General features: G+C 32.9%; 1 protein-coding gene across 3 annotated transcripts in view; it reads right to left on the bottom strand.

The window, feature by feature from the left end:
- Positions 1-16,980, bottom strand: part of LOC136030449 (uncharacterized) — a 173,759-nt gene that overhangs the window by 128,830 nt on the left and 27,949 nt on the right. The window lies entirely within an intron of this gene.

Genomic DNA, 16,980 nt, shown 5'->3' with positions numbered 1-16,980 from the left:
CCAAAGCCCCCCTACAACTTAAAATGTGCCTGAAATTATGCATGTCTATATTAACTTCCCATACCCCAAGGGTTGAAACTGGATTCTCCTAAGCTCCCCTTTATAAGCTACCCCTCGATTTTATGGTCTTTCAACAATTTTCACTATCCAGGTTAGGCTCCTCCAATCTGAAAGAGTCTACGCAATAGAAATATTGTACTTTAGGCTGACGGGCAATACTATGTAGCTCCTACAAAAGGAAAGTTTAAGCGTCGGTGCGTATCCCTTTCTCTACTAAACACACAAACTCAGTCTCTGTATTTCACGTCTGTGATAATACAGGTAATAGAAATATAGTAATAATTTTTTATTTTTCTATTTCTTATCTATTATTCACAGCTAAGAAATGTGAATAACTAACACTTGCTTCTCACAAACATATCAAGCAGGCAGTCAATTGTGCTTCACAGCGAATCTTTTGCGTGTTAATGCAACACTTTTTGCGTTGAAATTCCTTCCGTTTTCGCTAAGATCTGCGAACTTATCAGCCACGCAGCAACCAAGATACTAATAAAACGAATATAAAAACAATGGAAGAGAATGAAAAGGAGTAATATACGGATTCCTTTGCAAAATATCTTAAGAGTCCATGTCAACGAATATTATCCTAATCATTCATTTAGCTACAACTTGGAATCATTATTTTCCCAAACGGCACTTCAATATCAATAAAGGGAACTGAAATGTAAACTATATCTGCTACTAAGGCGAGTAGAAGGAAGATTCTAGAAAAGCATCGCCGTTGGTGTGGGAGTCAAGCGGGCCTTCAGTAACTAGCTGAAACTTTTAATGTAGACCATCTGACGCATCAGAAAATTCCTTCACGGCGTTTTATTGCGTATTTATTAGACTGCTGGGACACCAGGGACGTAGGGATACCACTATCACAAGAATATTTATAATGTACGCTTTCTCTGAAAAGAAGTTATATCAACCCAGGGTCTTCAGCTTCAAGGAAGGAGTTACAACGATAAGGCATTTGAATCTTCTCATAAGATGCATCTCAACTCCGCCCTCCATAACAAAGAATGATCTCGTACAATATGATTTAAGTGTGACATTCCAACCCCTTAATCTTGTCACTTGTCAATTATACTTGAAACTGTCATTAGATTTTTTATGTTTATCTTTTTGTCTCTTTCAGGTGACAGCAAAGCAAAATATGATACAGAATTTTGTTAGTATCATTGAGTTTTCTTATGACCTCCTCATTTCGAAGTAATTTGTTGGAGAGGATACTGTTTTTTTCTCAACGTTTCACAACATGTCCATCAGGCGCATTGGTATAAAAACCAAAAACAAAAAGTAACGAAATGGGTATCTTACAAACAGTAATAAAATAAAATTAATAAAGTTGGTACGGTCAATGGTTTCTTTGGGTCACAGGCACGTACGTTTTTATTTTTTTTTTTAGGGGGGGGGGAATAATAAAATAATCTTTACGATTTTCCGGATAAGAAATGCCAAGAAATTGTGAAAATTTTAAAATTCAGGGAGCGGGCCCTGGGACCCAGCCTTGCGTAGGACGCTGTTTGACAGTTAATATCTCAAGACTTTACGATAAGTTCTAACCTTCAGACTATATGCAGGCACTACTTACATTGAATTCAAAAAGGGTTTTTTTTTAGAAAGATTTCCGCCAGGCAAATTTATTTCAAGGGGCCGGGGACCAATAAGAAAACACAAAAACAGACGGAATACCTAAATAGTATCGGTAATTATGGGAAACATAATTTTAAACTTTGGAGAGAGGGCTGTCCCTGAGGCTCAAAGTGGGTACGCTCCTCGTTTGTCGTACATCCGTGTTTACGTTCCAAGGACATCATAAAAGATCTAGAAAAAGGGCTGGCGAAGATTGGATAAAACAATTTTTCCATAAACTGTAGTACCCTGAAAATTCCTCTTCTTCTCTTATTGGATTTATCTTTTTTTATTTCTATTTTTTCTTTTTCTATTGCAGCACGATATTTATAACAATTCCAAATTTACTTACCCTAATCTCATCAGAAACAAGAATGAAGTTAAAATTGTACGATTTTATGGCCAGCAACTTAATCCAAATGAAATTGAAGTTTGAGTGAAATTGAGGAAGTGTAGATTTCACCAAATTGAGCGTAGAGCAAAAGCGTGGATGACCACTAAATTTCATGTTTGTGATTAAATAAAACGCAATTATTTTTACGTATACATCCGCTATTTTACATGAGGGTGTGGTTATTTCTAAAATTGTTTGCTATTGAATCCGTAAAATTACCAGATATACAGGAAATGTTATCATGAGTGATAAATAGTTCGTGTAAGAAATATGGTGCTTGGCTAGCTTGCAAAAGAGCAAATCCAATAGGATTTTTTTTATACTTTTGTGTGATTAGGATTTTTCATGTAGGGATTTAAAATGTTCTGGCAAAGTTTACTCACTAAAACTTGCAGTGTTTGACTCGAGGGAGCACTGACTTCCCCCCAACTGGTGCACATCTTGAAACACCATGTGTGTCACAAAGGTCCACGTTGCTTGGCACACGCCATCTGGTGTATATGATTTGAGAGAGAGCGACCCCTCAGTTTGACTGTTAATTGCCGCAAATGTTTTTAATATTGTGGATAAAATATGGTTGATTATTAAAAAAAGGTTCATTATAAGATAGCTAAGAAACAAACATGTCATTTGATACATTAATCAATTCTCTGCCTGACTCAAACAATCACTTTCTGTTCAAAAGCTTGAAAAATTCAGGAATTTTTAAATTCAGGAATTTGAAAGACCTGTGTTTGGTTTAGTTTTTGGCTCGCTCATGTTTTTGGGTCTAGGCTAGGATTTGGGGTCGGGAAATCTCAGTGCACATAGTTGAAGCTTCAAATTAAATTTTTTACCAATGGTGAACGCCATGATAAAACACAATTAAGTAATTGACTCTTCTGTCCAATCAGTACATTTGAGGGAAGTATACAAGGTAAAAGTGTAGGATTAGGGCCTAATATTGGCTTATTTTCGGCTCATTTTTCTACTTATTGGTTCACAATTTGGCCACAGTGCTCCTATTCAATTAATTGGAAGATTTTGAGAAAAAAGAAGCGAGGGAGGAGGCCTAGTTGCCCTTCAAGTTTTTGATTACTTAAAAAAGCAACTAGAACTTTTAATTTTGTACAAGCGTTTTCATTGGTAAAAAATATACATAACTTACGAATTAACTTACGTAACGAACTTCTATATTCGTATGTTTTTATTGCGTATATGAGGGGGCTCAACCCTCGTCGATACCTCGCTCTTAACACTAAAGCTTAGATTTTGTCCCAATTCCTTAAGAATTGGGACACCACCTTGCGGTGGTGTAGTGGATAAGGCCGACTCTCTTAATTGAGGGTTTCTCGGTTCAATCCTGTGTGCCGCAAGGAATAGAAAACCAAAAGATTCTGCTAACTCAAGATAATTTAGAGCCGTCCTGGGCGAGTGGGTTGGTGCGCTGGATTCGGGATCCCTTGTCTGAGAGGACGCGGGTTCAAATCCCAGTGTACCCAATTCTTCAGTTTGGGACGGGGGTCAGTGGCGTGACTCTGTAAGCTTAGCCAGAGTCGACCCAGCTCTAAATGGGTACCTGGAGAAATCTGGGGAAGGTAAACAGGAAGGGTGTGCGAAAGCACAGGATGGCTGGCCCCCAACCCCCCATTGCACTTCCTGGCTGAAGGGCCAAGAAACGGAGATCAGCACCGCCGGTACGGACTGTAAAAGTCTAATGCCGTATCCTTTACCTTACCTTTACCTTAAGAATAACCTCTGAATCACAAAGGCCGTAGAATAAATAGTTGAAATTACTAAAAATACTTTAGCGTAAAGAGTGAGGTATAACGAGGAGGTAAACCACTCAAATACGTAATAATTTTTGTTCATTTGGTTTTAATGTTGCTCCTTAGTTTCAGTAGAAAAAACTTTTCATATTTAATTTTTCATTGTTTTTTCAAATAATGCTAGAAAATCCTGCACCCCCTTCATTGGAATTCTCTTCCCCCATGAGAAGTTTCTTCATGGAAATATCCTCCCACGTACCCCGCCCCTTCAAATCTCCCCCCTAAATCAAAAAAATCCCCCTGAAAACGTCTGTACACTTCCCAGTAACCATTACTATATGTAAACACAGGTCAAAGTTTATAACTTGCAGCCCCTCCCACGGGGACTGCGGGGGAGTAAATCATCCCCAAAAACATAGTTAATAGGTTTTTCGACTATAGTGAATAAAATGGCTATCTCAGAATTTTGACTCGTTGACTTTGGGAAAATAATTAGCGTGGGAGGGGGCCTAGGTGCCCTCCAATTTTTTTGGTCACTTAAAAGGGCACTAGAACTTTTAATTTCCGTTAGAATAAGCCCTCTCACAATATCCCCTTCTTCTCAACCCCCCCCCCCCTCCAACCAAAAAATCCCCCTGAAAACGTCAGTACACTTCCCAATAACCATTACTATATGTTAGCACTGGTCAAAGTTTGTAACTTGTAGCCCCTCCCACGGGGACTGTGGGGGAGTCAGTCGTCCCCAAAGACATAGTTATAAGGTTTTTCGACTACGCTTAATAAAATGCCTATCTCAGAATTTTGACCCGTTGACTTTGGGAAAATAATTAGCGTGGGAGGGGGCCTAGGTGCCCTCCATTTTTTCGGTCACTTAAAAAGGGAACTAGAACTTTTAATTTCCGTTAGAATGAGCTCTCTCGCAACATCCTAGGACCACTCAGTCGATACGATCACCCCTGGGAAAAAACAAAACAAAAAAAAACAACAAAAAAACAAGCAAATAAACACGCATCCGTGATCTGTCTTCTGGCAAAGAATGCGAAATTCCACATTTTTGTAGATATGAGCTTGAAACTTCTACAATAAGGTTCTCTGATACGTTGAATCTGATGGTGTGATTTTCGTTAAGATTGTATGACTTTTAGGGGGTGTTTCCCCCTGTTTTCTAAAATGAGGCAAATTTTTTCAGGCTCGTAACTTTTGATGGTTATAACTGGATCTTGATGAAACTTATATATTTAAAATCAGCATTAAAATGCGATTCTTTTGATGTAACTATTGGTATCAAAATTCCCTTTTTTAGAGTTTTCGGTTACTATTGAGCCGGGTCGCTCCTTACTACAGTTCGTTACCACGAACTGTTTGATCAGTATTAAATAATCCAATAATAAACTATTAGTGAAGAACGACTCGTAGAAGTGATAACAGAAACTCTAAATACGGAATTTTGATAACGGGATATGCATTAAAAGAATTATCTTTTAAAGAATAAGATGAATATGAGCGGTAGTAATGGACTATGTAAGCTATGAGAGAAAACATTAGAAACGCTATGACACGTAATGTTAGAATGTGAAAAACAGGAAACAAATGTAGCAGGACTGAGAAATTTATTAGCAAGTGTTAAAGGTAAAACAAAATATGAAGTTAATTTAGAGAAAGCTGTGTACCTAAAAGTAGATGATGAGGCATGCATAAGGACAATAGTGTACATAATATCGCATTGTTGTTATTACACATGGAAGCGAAAAAAAAAGCAGAAGGAAGATTATGATGTGATAAATCGCGTGGAAACAAAATGGAAAAGGATAAGGATTATGAAGTGTAAGAAAACTGAGGACGTGTTTGGTCTAAGGTAGAAGAAAATAGTTTTCGTGTCTTGGTGGATAAGAATGTGTTGTTAAAAACGAAAAAAATAAAAAAAAAATAAAAGGAGAGTTGAAAATAAAATCTAGCGTGTAATTATATTTGTATGATTTTTATTTTTTTATTTTGTGGTAAGGATTTAGGTAGAAGATTAGACAAGGGAGTTTAAATTTTGGTATACAAAAAAAAAAGATGAAATACATATTTGTGGAATAGTTTTAGAATTTAAGTTAAATATATCTAATTTTTAATGGACTGTTTAAGAGTTTGATTAAGATTTTTAGACCATAATAGTCAGCTTCAAGATTTGTTAAGTAGTTTTAAGTTTGTATACTAGGAAAGATTTAAATGTAACTGAATATTTAGAATGTATGGGGTTAATGATTCAATATAGTTTTAGGGAATATAGAAATAATATAGTATTTTGTATGATTAAATTTTTTTTTATAGAGTTTACAATTGAAGTCCTAGATTTGAAGAGTTAGATGTGGATTAGTGGTAACTATTGTATATGTTGAAGGGGATACGATTCGGCTAGATTGTGAAATGTTTGATTTTTTTTTATAATTTATTTGAGGATTGTTGTAGTTACCCAATAACGCAAGGCCCAGCGACAACAGAATATGATGAAATGCGACGTATTTAAAAAAAAATGGTGTCATGTTTTTTTTACTTATGTAAATGTAGTGAAATATGTTTTAAAGTGTTTTAAGAAAAGTGAAAGTATTTTACAGTTCAAAAATGTATATGTATTGTAAATTTGTAGTTTAATGTTATATGTTATAGGCCCCCTTTGCCGCCGTGGGTAGTTTGAATGTGAATTCTGAATTTGTTGTATCGTAAAATGATAGATGAAGAATTGTATGAATGGGAAAATTGTTTAAAAAAATTGTTTGTATGAAATTAGTAGGTATGTGAGGAATTGGAAAGGTAGAAAGCTACGGAATGCCGAGTAAGAGGTAATGTAGATAGGTAGTAAAGGAAATGATAGTGAAACAGTAATGAATTACATAAACTACAATGCAGCAGAGAGTCTTAGAGTAAAAAAACAAGAAAGAAATGTGATTGATTTTTTATTTTATTTTCAGGAGTACAAAAAACACCCGGCTGGATCCTAACCATTACATGAAGCATCACCAGCCCATCATCAAGAAAATGAAAAAGAAGAGGAAACCAGAGAATGTTTAAAATCCAGGATATTTCAGTATAGACCAAAGAACGCTGGATAAATGAAAGGAAAGAAGAAGAATTTAAAATATGAATTAGAAAATGTTTTTGCATATTTTTAATATCATACTCAATTTTTGAAAAAATAAGAATTCTTTTATTAAGAATTCATCTCTTTATAGAGATATAGAAAATAAAGATTGCCCTTGAAACATCAGAAAATGGCGGAGCGATCTTGATAAGAATCAAAACATACAATTCAGCATGTCCAAGAGTCGTCCAGTATGCCAAAGATCTCAAGTTCTTAAATGCAGAAATATGGAAATCATGCCCTTTTCCTAAGACTTTTTTTCTCGGAGAGGTGATTCCGTCGAAAGTGGGGTCAATCAATACCGTGAAAGAAGTCATTCTAATGGAAATTCCAAATTCCAATGCCACTAACAATCTCTTTAACGAAGAGGTTGTGCCATAAAAGAGTGCCTATTTCTGCTCTTTCCTTTACTTATAGCTTGTTTCACTCTTTACCTAAATTTTGTTACCATTGCAATCTAAAAGGGTCATTAAATATAACTTGTTTAAAGAATCCAAAAGCAGAAAATCCAGAAAATATATTCAATTCAAACGCCTATGGTGGCTAACCAAAATATTCGCAGCACACGAGGCGCAGTTACTAATTAATCAAGTTATTATTCAAGCTACTAATAATATATTAATTATTCAATAAACTAACCAAATTATACACGGCACAGGAGGCCTTTAGAGAAAGGTCTAATTATTTACTCGTTTTAACTTGTGTAAACGATAAACCTACGTATTTGAAATTAAAAGTTTGAAAATAGGCTAGGTAAATCAAAGTGATCGAACACACAGAATGATAAATGGGCTTAGGATCTGACAACCAGACCGTGGCCTGTACAATTGCTGAGGGAGGGGGCATGTGGATAATCCAGACGTTTTGGATTTAGGAAATTTAATAGTCATGAACGCATGTATGTATATGTATATGTATAAATATGTCATATGATTATGCCTCTTATTTTATTTTTTCAAATTTCAGCTTTCTCAAACACAAATTCCTGCATGTGCACAAGACTCAATGTGTGAAAAAAAAGGGAGCCTACAGTCACAAGCAATGCCAGATCCAGGGGGAGGGGGTTTGAGCCTCTTCCTGCGAATGGTTGTCCGACTCGTAAAAACGTAACAAACAAGAATATAAACAAATTTTGATGAGTTTAAAAAAAAAATTTGTAATCCCCCCAAAAATTCTTTTGTAAGACTCCCCCTCCCCTCCAAAACAAATTCTTGATACGGCCCTGGTCACAAGGGTTTTTCGACTGGCAATCCAGATTCTCACCTCGGATTTCGGAATAGGGAAAAGAAAAGAAAGTTTTACAATCCGAATTGTAAAAATCCCCATAATATGATAGTCAAGGGCGTATCCACGTTTTTTTGCCGGGGAGGGGGGCTTATAAAAAAGAACTTTACAAAATGCAGCAAAAATTTGTTTAGATTCGTTTTAGTTACTTTTCAACTCAGACAAAAATTTCAAGGGGGATGGATTCAAACCTGATGATCCCCCTCCCCTGGTTACAGCATAGCTGAAAGTGTAAAGAAATTGTATTTTGGTGAATATTAGAGAAGATGAAAATTTGAATATCTATTACACATTTCTACTCCAAAAGTCATGAAATTCGTATGGAATATTACCTATATATATATATATATATATATATATATATATATATATATATATATATATATATATATATATATATATATATATATATATATATGTATAATGTATGTATATATACACACACACACACACACACATATATATATATATATATATATATATATATATATATATATATATATATATATATATATATATATATATATATATATATATATATATATCATGAAAAGAGAAATCACCAATGCTACAGCACAAACACAAAAAAAAAAAAAAAAAAAAAAAAAAAAAAAAAAAAAAAAAAAAAAAAAATAAAGAGACAGAAGGAGAAAAGGAAGACTGTTTTCCTAAATTAGTGATTAATATAGACCAGCACTTGAATGAGGCCTTAACCCTACTCATCCATACAATCACATAGGTCAAACAGCATAGCCACACACAATCAACCATAAAGAATAATCCATGGACAGGCAGTCATGTCGTCAATAAGTATAAGTCGTCATTTACCGAACAATAGAAAAAATAATATAGACAAATAATTCAGAGGCAACACCCAACATAAGGGCTCATCAGGAGAATACACTGGCCTATATAGGGTTTCGCCACTCTAAATTCTCTACCCAGCACAGTGTTGTGGCTACCACAGAATATCCATGGCATCCCCGCGTCAGGTATCACCCCCAAAGTACATGCCCATGAAAAAAAAAACAAAAAAACAGCAAATGTAAAACAACCAAGTAAAACCAAAACAAGCTTATCCTGTTAATATATCCCTCCCTTTAGCAACAACAGATAAACTAAATTTTATAAATTTTACCAAATCACAAATATTAACAAATTGCAAAAAACCTGAATGAACTAAACAATTATAGAATTCAACTTTACCATGTGGCTAATTTTTTAAAAAATTCCGCTCAATTAGAAACGCAATTCAAAATAAATGGCGCTGTGACAACATTTCTCGAACCTCCGAAATTAGTTAAAAATTTCTTTAAGTATTTCTAGATAATTCTTTTGATTTTTATTTAAAAGTTCGTTATAATGAAAACTAAATTTTTTAAATTGCCAAGTTAATTTATTTGCAGAAAAACCTCTTGATATCAATTTTTGGCTTAAGATTTTACATCTATTTTTAAAATCAATATAATTACTACAAATCCTTGCATAACGAAGTAACTGTGAGAAAAACGCTGAATATGTGATATTTGAGTGTATATTACTTTCAGGGAATGGGAAACTAATCACTTCAAAATCAAAATCATCCGTTTTATTATACATTTTAAAACTTAATTTATTATTATCACAAATATTAATATTTAAATCTAAGAAATGATCTTCATGACCAGCGCTATGACTAGGCTCAAGAATAAGCTCTGATGGATATATATTTTTAGAAATATCAATGAAATCCTTACAATTTAAGACCAAAATATCATCTAAATATCTTTTATTATTTGACAAAGCATGTTTTAAATTAATTGGATTATTCTTATCCATCATATATTTATATTCTAGTTGACTTAAAAACAAGTCAGCTATAAATGGGCTGGCATTCTCCCCCATGGGAATTCCCATAATTTGCTTGTACAAATCACCCCCAAATCTTATATAAGTATTGTATAAAACAAATTCCAATAACTCAAAAATCATATCCAAGCTGTAACATCTCAAGTTAACTGTAGTATTAAAGCAGTTTGTCCATATGGCTTTTTTATTATAACTGTCTATTTTTAAGAACCTTTTACTAGATAAGAGGACAGATTTCTTTATAACAGTTTTTAAATTATCAAACACTAAATTAAGTGATAAATTAGTATACATTGTCGCAAAATCGAAAGACTCAATTCTTTTAGCTGAAACCATTGTTAAAGAATCTATCACCTGCAGTGAATTATTAACACTCCAATATGGATTAAAATTCGAAAATTTTTTAATACCAGAACAATAGGTTTTAAGTTTATTTACAATTTCCTTTAAAATTAAAGAGAGGTCAGTAGCAGCAATGCGGGTTGGACATTTAGCTGCTCCAGCAATAAACCGTGGTTTAGGGGGATTCTTATGAAATTTTACAGTCCAATATAGGAAAGGGAACTTTTTATCATTGTCATTTATTTTAATATTAAAATTTTTAAAAAGTATTTCTTCAGTCTTTTCAATTAAATTCTCATCCTCTATATTTACCTTTTCATAAACATTAGTTGTGCATAACTCCCTTTTTAAGATATCACAATACAGTTTCTGACAAATTATGGCAAAATTATTATTAGCTTTATCCACTGGCACAATTACAAATTCATTCTTTAGATTAGCAATTGCTTGTTTAATCTTCGCATTATAAAATAATGATTTAGTGTTACTATTTTTTAAGTTAGAATATATTTTATTTCTTACTCTACTAATAATTAAATTCTTCCAACTTTGAAAACTCTCTTTATTTTTATTCTCTTTCTTACACCACTTATCAATAAATAAATCAAAATCATTTTCCAAGCCATCAAGAACACTCGATGGTTTCAGATGATGAGAAAGACGGAAATTAGCCCCTTTATTCATTATAATTTGAAGATCATCTTGCTTTATTATTGACAAGTCCCCTGTTATAACATGTTTGTAAGTAGGATTTACAAATGGGCCAAGTTGCTTACAATTACAAACCGGTTTCCAATTTATATCGCTATCTAGTTTTTTTAGTATTAAATTATAATTAAAAATAATTTGCCCAATAGTTTTTGAAAATTTATAAGTTAAAACTGGACTATCATTATGATTTAAATTACTAGGAAGGGCCTGTTTCACATGCCGCTGATTTAAAATTTCTGGTAAATTAATATCTTCAATCTGCTTACAAGTAAAATTAATAGGTAAATATAATCTGTTATCCTTATTACTAATCTTATCGAACTTTTTCTTTTTTGAAATAAATTTCGTTTTAGTTAGAATGCAAATTGTATCACATATTACTTTAAAATTATAATCAAGAGCTGTATTATTCTTAACAATCCAGAAAAGTTTGATTAAATTCCTCTTGGATAAATTATTTAGACACTTTATTACAGAAATCATACCCCTAGATTCAAGTAGCTGGCATAGATCTATAGAAAGCGTATGTACATCTAATTCATTTTTTCTATTATTTTTCCTATGTCCTCTCGATCGTTTTTTACGTTTAGTAGGACAAGTAAAAGAAGGATGGTCCATAAAACCATCAATACATTTAACAACAACATGAGACATATCACCATATTTTGCTACACGATCATTTAGCCCAAAAGGATAAGCTGTACCAAGAGTATGGATCCAGAAATCCTCCTGTTTACGTAGTCTATTATTCTTCTCTTCTTTATTTAAATTTTCTAATTCTAAATTTTCTAAAATTGTGACAGTTATATCTGATATGGAACATTTACCATTACTACAATGTTGAACTAGATAGTTATTAGTTTTTTCATTATTAACTGTTGTCTTGTGTCCAGAAAATCTTTTATATATATTATTAGTTGTTTCCCCCACATATTGTAGGCAGCATTTATTACATTCTAATAGGTAAATTACATTGGTTGTTCTACAATTAACATTACCACGTAACTTGCATGCAAAAATTTTATTATACAATGTACTTTTAACAGAAGTTCGTGGGACAAAATGATCTTGGCAAAGAAAACAACGACTTTTACACTTACTAACTTTCAAAAAATCGTTCCGAGTTCCGAGGCTAATATTTGTGTTTTGTTGCATAAAAAGTTATTGAAAATAAATCCAAAACAAACCAACATCCAAATCAAAATCCAACAATCAAAGACTGGATCCAACCTGGAATAATATCATGAAAAGAGAAATCACCAATGCTACAGCACAAACACAAAAAAAAAAAAAAAAAAAAAAAAAAAAATAAAAAAAAAAAAATAAAGAGACAGAAGGAGAAAAGGAAGACTGTTTTCCTAAATTAGTGATTAATAATATAGACCAGCACTTGAATGAGGCCTTAACCCTACTCATCCACACAATCACATAGGTCAAACAGCATAGCCACACACAATCAACCATAAAGAATAATCCATGGACAGGCAGTCATGTCGTCAATAAGTATAAGTCGTCATTTACCGAACAATAGAAAAAATAATATAGACAAATAATTCAGAGGCAACACCCAACATAAGGGCTCATCAGGAGAATACACTGGCCTATATAGGGTTTCGCCACTCTAAATTCTCTACCCAGCACAGTGTTGTGGCTACCACAGAATATCCATGGCATCCCCGCGTCAGGTATCACCCCCAAAGTACATGCCCATGAAAAAAAAAAAAAAACAGCAAATGTATATATATATATTATATATATATATATATATATATATATATATATATATTATATATATATATATATATATATATATATATATATATATATATATATATATATATATATATATATATATATATACTAATAATAACTCACCGCAGCACCAAGCCGCCTGAGGCCAACACAGCTACTTTCGATCCTCCTCCAACCTAATCTATTTAAAGCGTTCCTCTTTACACCCTCCCAGGAAGTTCCCATTTCCTTTAAATCTTTACTTATGATATCCTCCCAACCCAGACAAGGACGACCTGCTTTCCGTGTAGCCCCAGACGGTTGGCCAAAAAGGACAATCTTCGGTAATCTGTCATCCTTCATCCGTACAACGTGGCCTAGCCATCTCAACCTTTCTTTCATTATAGCCCTAGAAAGCGGGATTGAACCACATTTTTCATACAAGCTACTGTTTGAAATACGGTCAGTCGGCCGGGTACCCAGAACAATCCATAGGCAATTTCTCTGGAAAACATCTAGTAAATTTTCATCTGCTTTTCGGAGCGCCCATGCTTCAGAGCCATATTTGACCACTGTCATCACTGTAGCTTCCAATATTCTAATCTTGGTTTGCAGGCTTATCTTTCTATTCTTCCAAAGTTTTTTTTTTACTGTGAAAAAACACCCTGAGCCTTAGCTATTCTACTTTTAACATCTTCACTGCTCCCACCATCTTTACTAATAATACTACCAAGGTAACTGAAGCTCTTAACCTGATCAATCTTTTCGTTACCTAATGTCACCTGTTCATCTTCACTTATTCCTAGCCTTAGTGACTTAGTCTTCTTAACATTAATTATCAAGCCTATTTTAGCACACTGAACTCGCAAAGCCTCTAAAAATTCATTCATATATATATATATATATGCTATTCGACATATGTGATTGTATAGATGAGTAGGGTTAAGGCCTCATTCAAGTACTGATCTATATTAATTACTAATGTAGGAAAACAGTCTTCCTTTTCTCCTTCTGTCTTCCTTTTTTTCTTTCTTTTTTATGTGTTTGTGCTGTTGCATTGGTAATTTCTTTTTACATTATATATATATATATATATATATATATATATATATATATATATATATATATATATATATATATATATATATATATATATATATATATATATATATATATATATATATATATATATATATATATATATATATATATATATATATATATATATATATATATATATATATATATATATATATATATATATATATATATATATATATATATATATATATATATATATATATATATATATATATATATATATATATATATATATATATATATATATATATATATATATATATATATATATATATATATATATATATATATATATATATATATATATATATATATATATATATATATATATATATGCCAAATTGGCCTACTACGACAAAAAAACGAGAGACAAATCTAGTGAAGAAGAAAAAATACGGATCTGTTGCCTGTAAAAGGAAAGAAAAGACGACAAACAGGATGGATGTTTCTCTAGGCGTCTTCAGTGCTAAAAATAATCTAAGACATAAACAACTGAAAAAAGAAAAGAGGGAATTAAAAATTAATCTATAAGAAAATAAAAAATGTAAAATTTATAACAAAGCAAAAAACAAAATGTTTTTATGCGTTCACTTAAATTGTTTACATCTACGTTGTCATTAATCTTAGATTTTATCTTTTCTTTTTAATTGTTTAAGTCATGGATTATTTCTGATTTTAGCGCTGAAGATGCCTAATTTTATACAGGCGAAATATCCATCGTGTTTGTCGTCTTTTCTTTCCTTTTACTGACCATAGAGACTTCAATTTTTACCTCAAGATGTGCCTCTCGTTATCTTATTTTCATAATTATACCTGAGCTTCCCCCCCCCCCACGAAAAATCAAAATCCAAATATTCATGGGGCCTATCGGGGAAAATAACATCATTTCAAATTAAAATTGAAAAAAAAGGAAACTGGCTGTGCGATCTCTTTCAAAAAGGAGATTTTCATCGTCTAGAGCAGGAAAAAATGTGTACATATTGTAAACTTTTTGCTTTTTCCTACAATCCAAAATCGAAAACACTCGATTGCAATAGGGCTATGTAATTCACAACCCAACAGAAATTGACGACACTGATTGTCGAACTGTGAATAAAAACCAAATTCTTAGATTGCCAGTTGGGGTGTTAATGGGGGGTGGGGTGGGATTTGTCCCCCCCCCCTGATTTTTGCACCAATTGAGTTTGAAAAACATCTTTTTCAGTAATTTCATTTAATAGTATCTTTTTTGTATTTTCATTGAAAAAGTGAAAAAATAGCCCCCCCCCACTAAATGTTGAAAAACTCGTCTTTTATGTTTTCATTAAAAACACCTTTTTTAGTAATTCTATTCAAAAAATTGAAAAAGCAAAAAAAAATCCGTTTTGCCTTCTTCCCTCCCCATTCCCTCTACGTATTCTCCTGAATTGGTGCTACTGATTGTGAATAGAAATAGAATTTGACAATCAAGCTCTCAACTCGATTGTCAGAATTTTCAATTGAAAGGAATTATCAAATTTCGCCATATCTTGAAATTGTTAAACACAAATAAATATAAAGTGGACAAAGCACCCCCTTGAAATAGATGGGTGTTTCACTATATTCTTACTATAAAACAATTGTCAATATTTAATAACAAAAAATTTAATTGTCTGAATTAGTCAAAGATTTATCTTAGTAGAAAAGGGATCCAAGAGAAGGTGAGCTACTTAATTATGGATATTACAAAAATTATGCGGATGAATGAACGCATGTCCTTACATGATTGTTCAGGACAAAGGAAAATTAGTGCTGACCCCAAAGGGTTGCCGGCTTTCGAGAATTTGTTATATTTTTAGCGGTTTTGATCTTTCCATACTCAATCATGCTGACGACATACTAAATTTCAGTAGAAGCGTGTCGACTGTTTAGAAGAATTTTTCTGTGCTTAGTAGGGAATATGCCGAAATTGGTCTCAATTTTAATGCTTCGAAGAGCGAGGTCCTTGCTTTCGGCAAATTTGTTGGTGATGTTGGATGCTGCTCTCCTCATTTATGGTCTAAGTGATAAAGTTCGAAAAGAGCTTTTGGCATTCTAGTTCGCTGTAAAGCTTGATACAAGAGGCGCATTTTCGTCCGCGTCTACAACGCTTTTGCGATGCCTCATGTCCTCGCATTGATTTCATTTTGGAATATGTTTACGGCTACTGGTAAGACGACTGTTAGATCCGTATATTCTCATTTCGCAAAATTTCTTTTATGTGTACTCCAATGGGCTAGAAACAAAAGACTAGTGTCAGCCTACAGGTTAGCTGAGCCACTAACAGTGGCCAAAAAGCATCGCGGCCGCTATTTTTCTAGACTTGATAGGACAAACAGCCTGCATCATGTTCTTTGTTCCTCTTTTTTGTCTTTTCATCTACTCAATATAGAGCCCTTGTGTGTTTTTTTTTTTTTGGGGGGGGGGGGCAATAACGATATTGCATTGTATTGTAAAGAATGCACGCCCAGAGTGGCTGCATTATGGTATGTGTGGTAAGAAGTGAGCAACGCCTTAACTAAGTCTTGAAAAGTAGCAAGGAAAACAAGGAAGGTGCAACCTTTTATTGGCCATAACAAGAGAAGTAAGAAGATGGAAAAAAAAAAATACTATTTACTATTTTTTAAAATAAAAATAAAAACAAATTTTCAAATAGGAAATGCTGACTATTGTCTCTTAGGCTTAAGAAATAAAAAAAAGAAGAAGCACGAGAAAAGATCACAACTTGAGAGCAAAATTTTATTTCTAAGCTTTTGAAAACTATAGGCTACAAGGGGTGCAAGATCGCTCAAATTGAAAATCTTTCCTGTCCTGGTTTAACAGTTTTTTCGAAGTGCACATCTTCAAACAAAACAGTATGCTTATTATGCTTTCACGCTTGAAAACATCAATATATTTTGCCATTTTCTGTGGGTAGTGTGGAAAATATTTTACATGTTGTAGGGAAATAGAATGAACTAGTAGATTTAAGGAAGCAATTATTACGGAATGATTTATTATAAATTAAAATTCTCAAGCTG

Source organism: Artemia franciscana, chromosome 8 (assembly GCF_032884065.1).
Source record: "Artemia franciscana chromosome 8, ASM3288406v1, whole genome shotgun sequence".
Lineage (NCBI taxonomy): Eukaryota > Metazoa > Arthropoda > Branchiopoda > Anostraca > Artemiidae > Artemia > Artemia franciscana.
This window is presented reverse-complemented; position numbering and strand designations above follow the sequence as displayed.